Source organism: Lactuca saligna, chromosome 7, assembly GCF_052625555.1.
Source record: "Lactuca saligna cultivar CGN05327 chromosome 7, ASM5262555v1, whole genome shotgun sequence".
In the NCBI taxonomy this organism is placed as follows: Eukaryota; Viridiplantae; Streptophyta; class Magnoliopsida; order Asterales; family Asteraceae; genus Lactuca; species Lactuca saligna.
In genome coordinates, this window is record NC_136423.1 from 164,132,228 (window position 1) to 164,139,329 (window position 7,102).

The window sequence follows — 7,102 nt, forward strand, 5'->3', positions numbered from 1 at the left end:
TGGGTATAAGGTTGCGGCCTATAAAATGGCGCTTAATGGGTGTACACTCACACCCACCGCTTGCTTGATTGGTGGAGGGTCGTTAGCCGAATGGGTAGGATAGGGCAACCTCATCCTCTCATTAAAAGTATAATAAGAAACACAAAGTAACTACACGTTTTAAAAAAATTTCCCAATCTTAGTTACTTTAGGAAAAGTGAATTGATGCAATCCCATGAAATTACACTTTGCACCTTGCTAAGAAGTTAGTGGAGCGTGTGTGGTTTACCGGCACACTAATTGGTTCTAAGCGAAGGTGGCAAAGGGTGATTCATTGTTTATCATAGTTCGATGGAGCGTGTGTGGTTTACCAGCACATCGAATAGGTGATCGTTACAATGAAGGCACCATGTGAATTTGCATGGTAATTCACACCCGCTTTGTGATCCTCGGCATCCCAGTCACAAACAAGAGGGGCATATCGAGATTTAAACATGCCATTGAATAGTTCAATGAATCTCATCCGAACCTAGGAATTCTCAAAAACACTTAGGACTAATAGTTTAAGTTTTGTAATGGAGAATTAGTGAATCGTCATTCACTTACCTTCAATTTATTTGCATATTGGATTACGGCATCCCTTTTCTAGTATGTAAATGTTATTGTTGGATCCTAGCCCTAATTTTTCTTATTGGGTGATAATTAGGGATTCTTGTTCTAATCTATCTTTGTCCTTTCTATAGATGTCAAACGCAAACAACGCTGCTGCTAGTTCTTTCACGTTGATGAGCCTTTGCCAAAAGGTCACCTTCGATGGAACGAACTTTAGCGAATGGATAAGATACATTCGCACCATTGCTCGCTATGAGGATAAAGAGTATGTCCTCGATGAGAAGCTCGAGAAAATCAACCCCGAAGTTGCTACTCCCGCCGAAATCACCGCCTTTGAAACTCATGAGCGAGATGCAACGAAAGTACATTGCATCATGATTGCCACCATGAACTCCGAATTCCAAAAGTCCTACGAGGACATGTATCCATACGAAATGCATCAAGACTTGTTGGAGAGGTACCACCAAAACGCAAGACAAGAGCGTTATGAGATTTTCACTAACATGATCTCCGCTAAGATGGGTCATGGAGAATCTCTTACCGTGCACCTGCAAAAGATGCAAAGGTATGTTGACCGCCTTCGCAAGTTAAATGTTGACTTCGGCGAAGACTTGGCGATCGACATGGTGCTTCACTCTTTGCCTCCGATGTACAACCAATTTAGGATGACCTACCACATGAACAAAGAGGAGGTCACCCTAAGCAAACTCCAAGGTCTCTTGAGGGTTGCTGAGAGCAATTTCAAGGACAAGTCTGTTGCACCAACTCCCAATCCATCCGCTGCTCCTGTCTTAGCTATTGGTCAAGGGAAGGGAAAGAAGAGGAAAGCTTCATCGAATAACTATCGAAAGGTGAAAGCCCGAGATGGTTCCTCTTCTAGTGGGACCAAAGTTGATCCCTCTAAGCCCCGTTCCAACCCAAGGGAGGCAGAGTGCCACCACTGCCACAAGATAGGACATTGGAAGAGAAGTTGCCCGGATTACCTGCAAGCCATCAAGGAAGGAAAGATCAAGCCATCTTTCGCAGGTATATACACAATCAAATCTAACGATTCTAATCATGCTATTTCTTGGGTTCTTGATACCGGTTGCGGTTATCACATTTGTTCTAATGTGCAGGGACTAAAAAGAAGTAGGGATGTGGAGCAAGGAAGGATCAATCTAATCATGGGGAACAGAAGATCGTCGCCTGTGACCAAGATTGGAGTGTATTCTTTAGTGCTTAGGAATAGTTTAGTTTTAGATTTGAACAATTGTTGCTATTTGCCAGAAATGGCTAGAAACATCATTTCATTTCATGGTTTATATAGACAAGGATTTAGATTTTCTTTTAATAATGAGAATGGTTCTATTTTGGCTTATCTAAATGGTGTCTTTTACTTTGAAGCTATACCATGTAATGGAATATATGAAACTGTTATGATTGTTGATAACTTAGGAAATGATGTTTTGAATATTGATTCTTCCACTAGTATGGATAATGCATCCTTGTGGCATTGTCGTCTTGGACATGTCAACAAGAAATGCATAGCCCAACTCCAAAAGGATGGAGTGTTGGAGTCATTCGACCTTAGGGAAGATGACACATGCGAGTCTTGTTTACTTGGAAAGATGACTAAGTCACCCTTCACGAGTACTTGTGAAAGGGGTGAGGGGCTATTGGACCTAATACATACCGATGTATGTGGACCCTTTAGATCAACCACGAAGGATGGGAACCGCTTCTATGTGACTTTTACCGATGACTAGAGTAGATATGGGTATATCTACTTAATCAAGCAAAAGTCAGAAACCTTTGAAAAGTTCAAAGAGTTCAAGAATGAAGTGGAGAATCAATTGGGCAGGAAAATCAAGATGCTTCGATCCGATCGAGGAGGAGAGTACCTAAGTCTTGAATTCCACGATTATCTCAAGGAGTGTGGAATAGTTTCGCAATTGACGCCTCCTAGGACACCGCAGTTGAATGGTGTGGCAGAAAGGCGTAATCGAACCTTATTGGATATGGTTCGCTCTATGATGAGTCGTGCTTCACTACCTATCTTCTTTTGGGGGTATTCCTTAGAGACTGCCGCCCATATCCTTAACCGAGTCCCAACTAAGAAGGTTGCCAAAACACCTCACGAGATGTGGACAGGGAAAGCTCCCTCGTTGGCACATATCAAGGTTTGGGGTTGCGAGGCTTTCGTAAGACGAGATACTCACGACAAGCTTGAACCTCGAAGTGAGCGATGTATTTTCATCGGCTACCCGCAAACTTCCTTTGGATATCTCTTCTATAGACCGAAAGACAATGTTGTTTTTGTTGCGAGGAGAGGAGTTTTCCGAGAGCAAGAACTCATAAGCCAAGGAGACAGTGGGAGGCAAATCGAACTTGAATAGATTCAAGAGTCGATAGATGAAGGAACCTCTACCGCTGGTATTCAACCCGAGGAGGAAACTCCGGTTGAACCGATTGACGAATCCTTACCTCTTAGACGTTCCGATAGAGTTAGAGTTCATCCCCAGTTTTATGGTTTTCATATTACTACCGAAGGGGACACGTATATTAGTGATGGTACACTAGTAAATCTTGATGAACCTAATAGCTATAAGGAAGCCATGGTAGGCCCGGAGTCTGCGAAATGGAAAGAGGCGATGGATAGCGAGATCCAATCCATGTACGATAACCAAGTTTGGAATTTGGTTGATTATGTGCCCGAACGTAAGACCGTAGGGTGCAAGTGGATCTTCAAGAAGAAGACCGACGTGGATGGGAACGTACACACATATAAAGCGCGGTTGGTCGCGAAGGGCTTTACTCAAACTCTCGGAGTTGACTATGATGAGACCTTCTCACCAGTTGCGAAGATTAAATCTATTAGAGTGATGCTAGCAATTGCCGCATTTCATGATTATGAGATTTGGCAAATGGATGTCAAGACCGCTTTCCTTAACGGAAAGTTGGCTGAGGATGTGTACATGGCTCAGCCAGAGGGGTTTGTGGATCCGAAGCATCCGAATAGAGTGTGTAAGCTTGAGAAGTCCATTTATGGACTTAAGCAAGCATCTCGCAGATGGAATCTTTGCTTCGATGAGAAAGTCAAAGAGTTTGGATTTGTACGAAGCGAAGACGAATCTTGTGTATATGTCAAAGCCAGTGGGAGTATAGTAAGCTTTCTCGTTCTATATGTCGATGACATATTACTCATAGGAAACGACATCCCGACTCTGCAGGAGGTTAAGTCCTAGCTCGGGAAGTGCTTCGCTATGAAGGACCTCAGAGAGGCTTCTTACATTTTGGGAATAAGGATAGTAAGAGAAAGAAGTAAGAGACTAATTGGACTTAGTCCGAATACTTACTTAGAGAAGGTACTAAAACGTTTTAGTATGGAAAACTCAAAGAAGGGAGAACTACCGATACAAGGAAATGCCAAGTTGAGTAAGACTCAAAGTCCGAGTACCGAAGCTGAGATAGCAGAAATGAGCCGAGTACCATACGCTTCCGCAGTTGGCTCAATCATGTACGCTATGACTTGTACTCGCCCTGATGTAGCCTTCGCTTTGAGCATGGTTAGCAGATATCAAGGGAACCCTGGCAAAGCACATTGGATTGCGGTGAAGAACATCCTTAAGTACCTTCGGAGGACGAAAGAATGGTTCTTAGTCCTTGGAGGGAGTGATGACTTGAAGGTGCGAGGGTATAGTGATGCCAGCTTTCAAACCGACAGGGACAAGTACCGTTCGCAGTCGGGCTGGGTCTTTACCCTAAATGGAGGAGCAGTGACTTGGAAGAGTTCCAAGCAAGAAACCGTAGCTGATTCAACGTGCGAATCAGAGTACATCGCAGTGAGCGAAGCGTCGAAGGAGGAAATATGGCTAAAGAACTTCATTGGTGATCTTGGAGTTGTACCGGCCATAAAAGAGCCCATGGAGATTTTCTGTGATAACGAAGGTGCGGTTGCCTTGACCAAGGAACCGAGGGATCATGGTAGATCTCGACATATCGACAGAAAATATCACTTCATTAGACATCGTGTAGAAGAAGGACAACTCGTAGTAAAGAGGATATCATCAGAAGATAACCCAGCAGATCCACTTACGAAGGGACTGAGTAGGGTTAAGCACTTGCAGCATGCTAGGACTATTGGGCTGAAGGATGATATTAGTATAGATTAGATAGTATTAGAAACTTATAATAGATAAATGTAATTAACATTTGATGATTAAATAAAGGAGTTTTATTTATGAATAAAGTTACTGTCACATGTTAGTTGTTTAACTATTGTTTCACTTTGCATGTTTTGACTTCCAGAATAATTGAGTTTATTAGGAATAATCGAATTATTCAAATGGTCCACAATCGTTCATATGTTGGGAGTAGATATGAATGAAGATTGTCATGAATTGGTGTGTAGAATGTCTAAATGGTGTTAGACATAGCAAGGGTTGTTGCAACGTTCATGAGTGCTTATGAACTGGTTTTGAGCATTGGAATAAACCCGCGCTTGCTGGAATCACTTTATGGAATACGATATAAAAGGTGATCGCAAGACGATAATATCATATAGTCTTAAAACCTAGATATATGGTTTATTATTTGTTAATTGATTGTGCATTGATAATGCGAAAACGCATCAGTAACTTGATGTTATAAAACGCATTGTTGTGTATTGTTGGTTAATGAATAAGTAAATGCATATAAGTCGAAGTTTATATGTAAATTTTATCCTAAGAGGGTAGAAGAGATATCTTGGCCACTCGATGATTTGATTTGACTTATGTGTCGGTCCCGGTCAGAACTGAATTGATGTGTTTGATTAAGTTCTATGTCGAATAAATCGGAGATCGAGAAATTTAAATGCATGACTAACCATTCCATAAGATTGTCAGCATGATATCTAACAGAGGACTGTACGATCCCTTATCTAAAGGACCAGATTGATTAGATCAGAGTTGACAGCGTCTTTGAGAGCTACGATTGCAAACCGAATTGTACTTGTATAGTTACTAGACTTATCCAAGTGGGAGACTGTTGGAATAGTGTCTAAGGCTATAACTATATCCGGTTGTGCATGGTCCTTTTGGGTTGCCTTCACCATAGCAACTTGAAGGATGATTTGTTAAGAGAGAGTAAATATTATAAGGAATAATATATGGCTATTTGATTAATATAAGTCATAAATTAATTGGTATTAATATGGTGACTTAAAGAGATTAATTAAATAAGAGGGTATAAACTGTCAATTGTTTGATAGTTACACTTTAGACTGTAAATCCTTATCCTAGATAGGATGGACGATTTCTAGGGCTTGGATAAGCCAAAATCGTCCATAGGGTTATCTATGGAATGGATTTGGATAGCCTTAAGAGAAGATTATCCAATTAGGGTTTAGGTTGAAACCCTTAAGGAGTCTACAAGTATAAATAGACCCTAGGGGTGAGGGAATTCAACACACAACCTAAAGCAAGGAACCTCTGGCCGAATTCCTCCCCTCTCCTCTCTCCTAAATCATCTTGCTTGCTATTGGTGTTTGTAAGCCATTAGAGGAGTGACATTTGTGACTCTAGAAGCTCCAAGACAACAAGATCAACAAGGAAATCAAAGGTATGATTCTAGATCTGTTTCATCATTGTTATTTAATCTAATTAGCTATTAGAAAGCCTAGATCCGAGCAATAGGGTTTTGCATGCGCACATAGGAAAGTTCTTATGGCTAAAACCCATCAACTAGGGTGTCATAGAATTAGAATTTGTGATCTTTGATTTAGTTTATGTTCCTTGTTTGGTTGTGGACTTAGAGCTAGGGTCACTTATTCGAAGGTATATTCTCTTTGGTTACATATGACTGGTATGCACTACGCAAACATTAAAGTAACTGGTAAGGATCATCCTATAATAATCATAAATAATACGTCTATTAACTATCTCTTTTATCCCTATTCTTGCATAGATAACATGGTTGGATTCCATGCCATGCATTAACGTAAAGATAGAAGCTTTACATGACTTTGAGCCTTGGGAGACTAGATCTATAGTTTGGAGTGGTACATCTACCTTAAAACAGTTGAATGATAATACATACTAAATGGACTTGCCGAGACAATGAGTTGACTCGACGATTCAGCTAGGGTTTTCCCCGATGAGTCTGGACATGGGTAACTCGGTGTGTTGATGAGACACCTCGACGAGTTAAGTTGGGTTTTCGTGATGTTTCAGACGGAACATTGGGGACTCCACGAGTCACATAGATGCACTCGGCGATTTAGGTCAACATGGACTATTAACTCGAGTGATTACTTCTGTTGACTTTAGGTTTGGTCAAATCAGTGATTATGGGGACCATGGAGGGGTAAAATGGTCCTTTACCCATTCCAAGAGTTTGAGAGAGAGAATAACTTAGTTATTCAGAGTCGTGATTTAAATTTTAATTAGAGGAAATTATCTTATGTGTTAGGCGGAGGCTAGTTTGAGATAAATGTACGAGATCATTTGCTTGCTTACTTACGAGGTAAGTCTTCTCACTATACTTACCT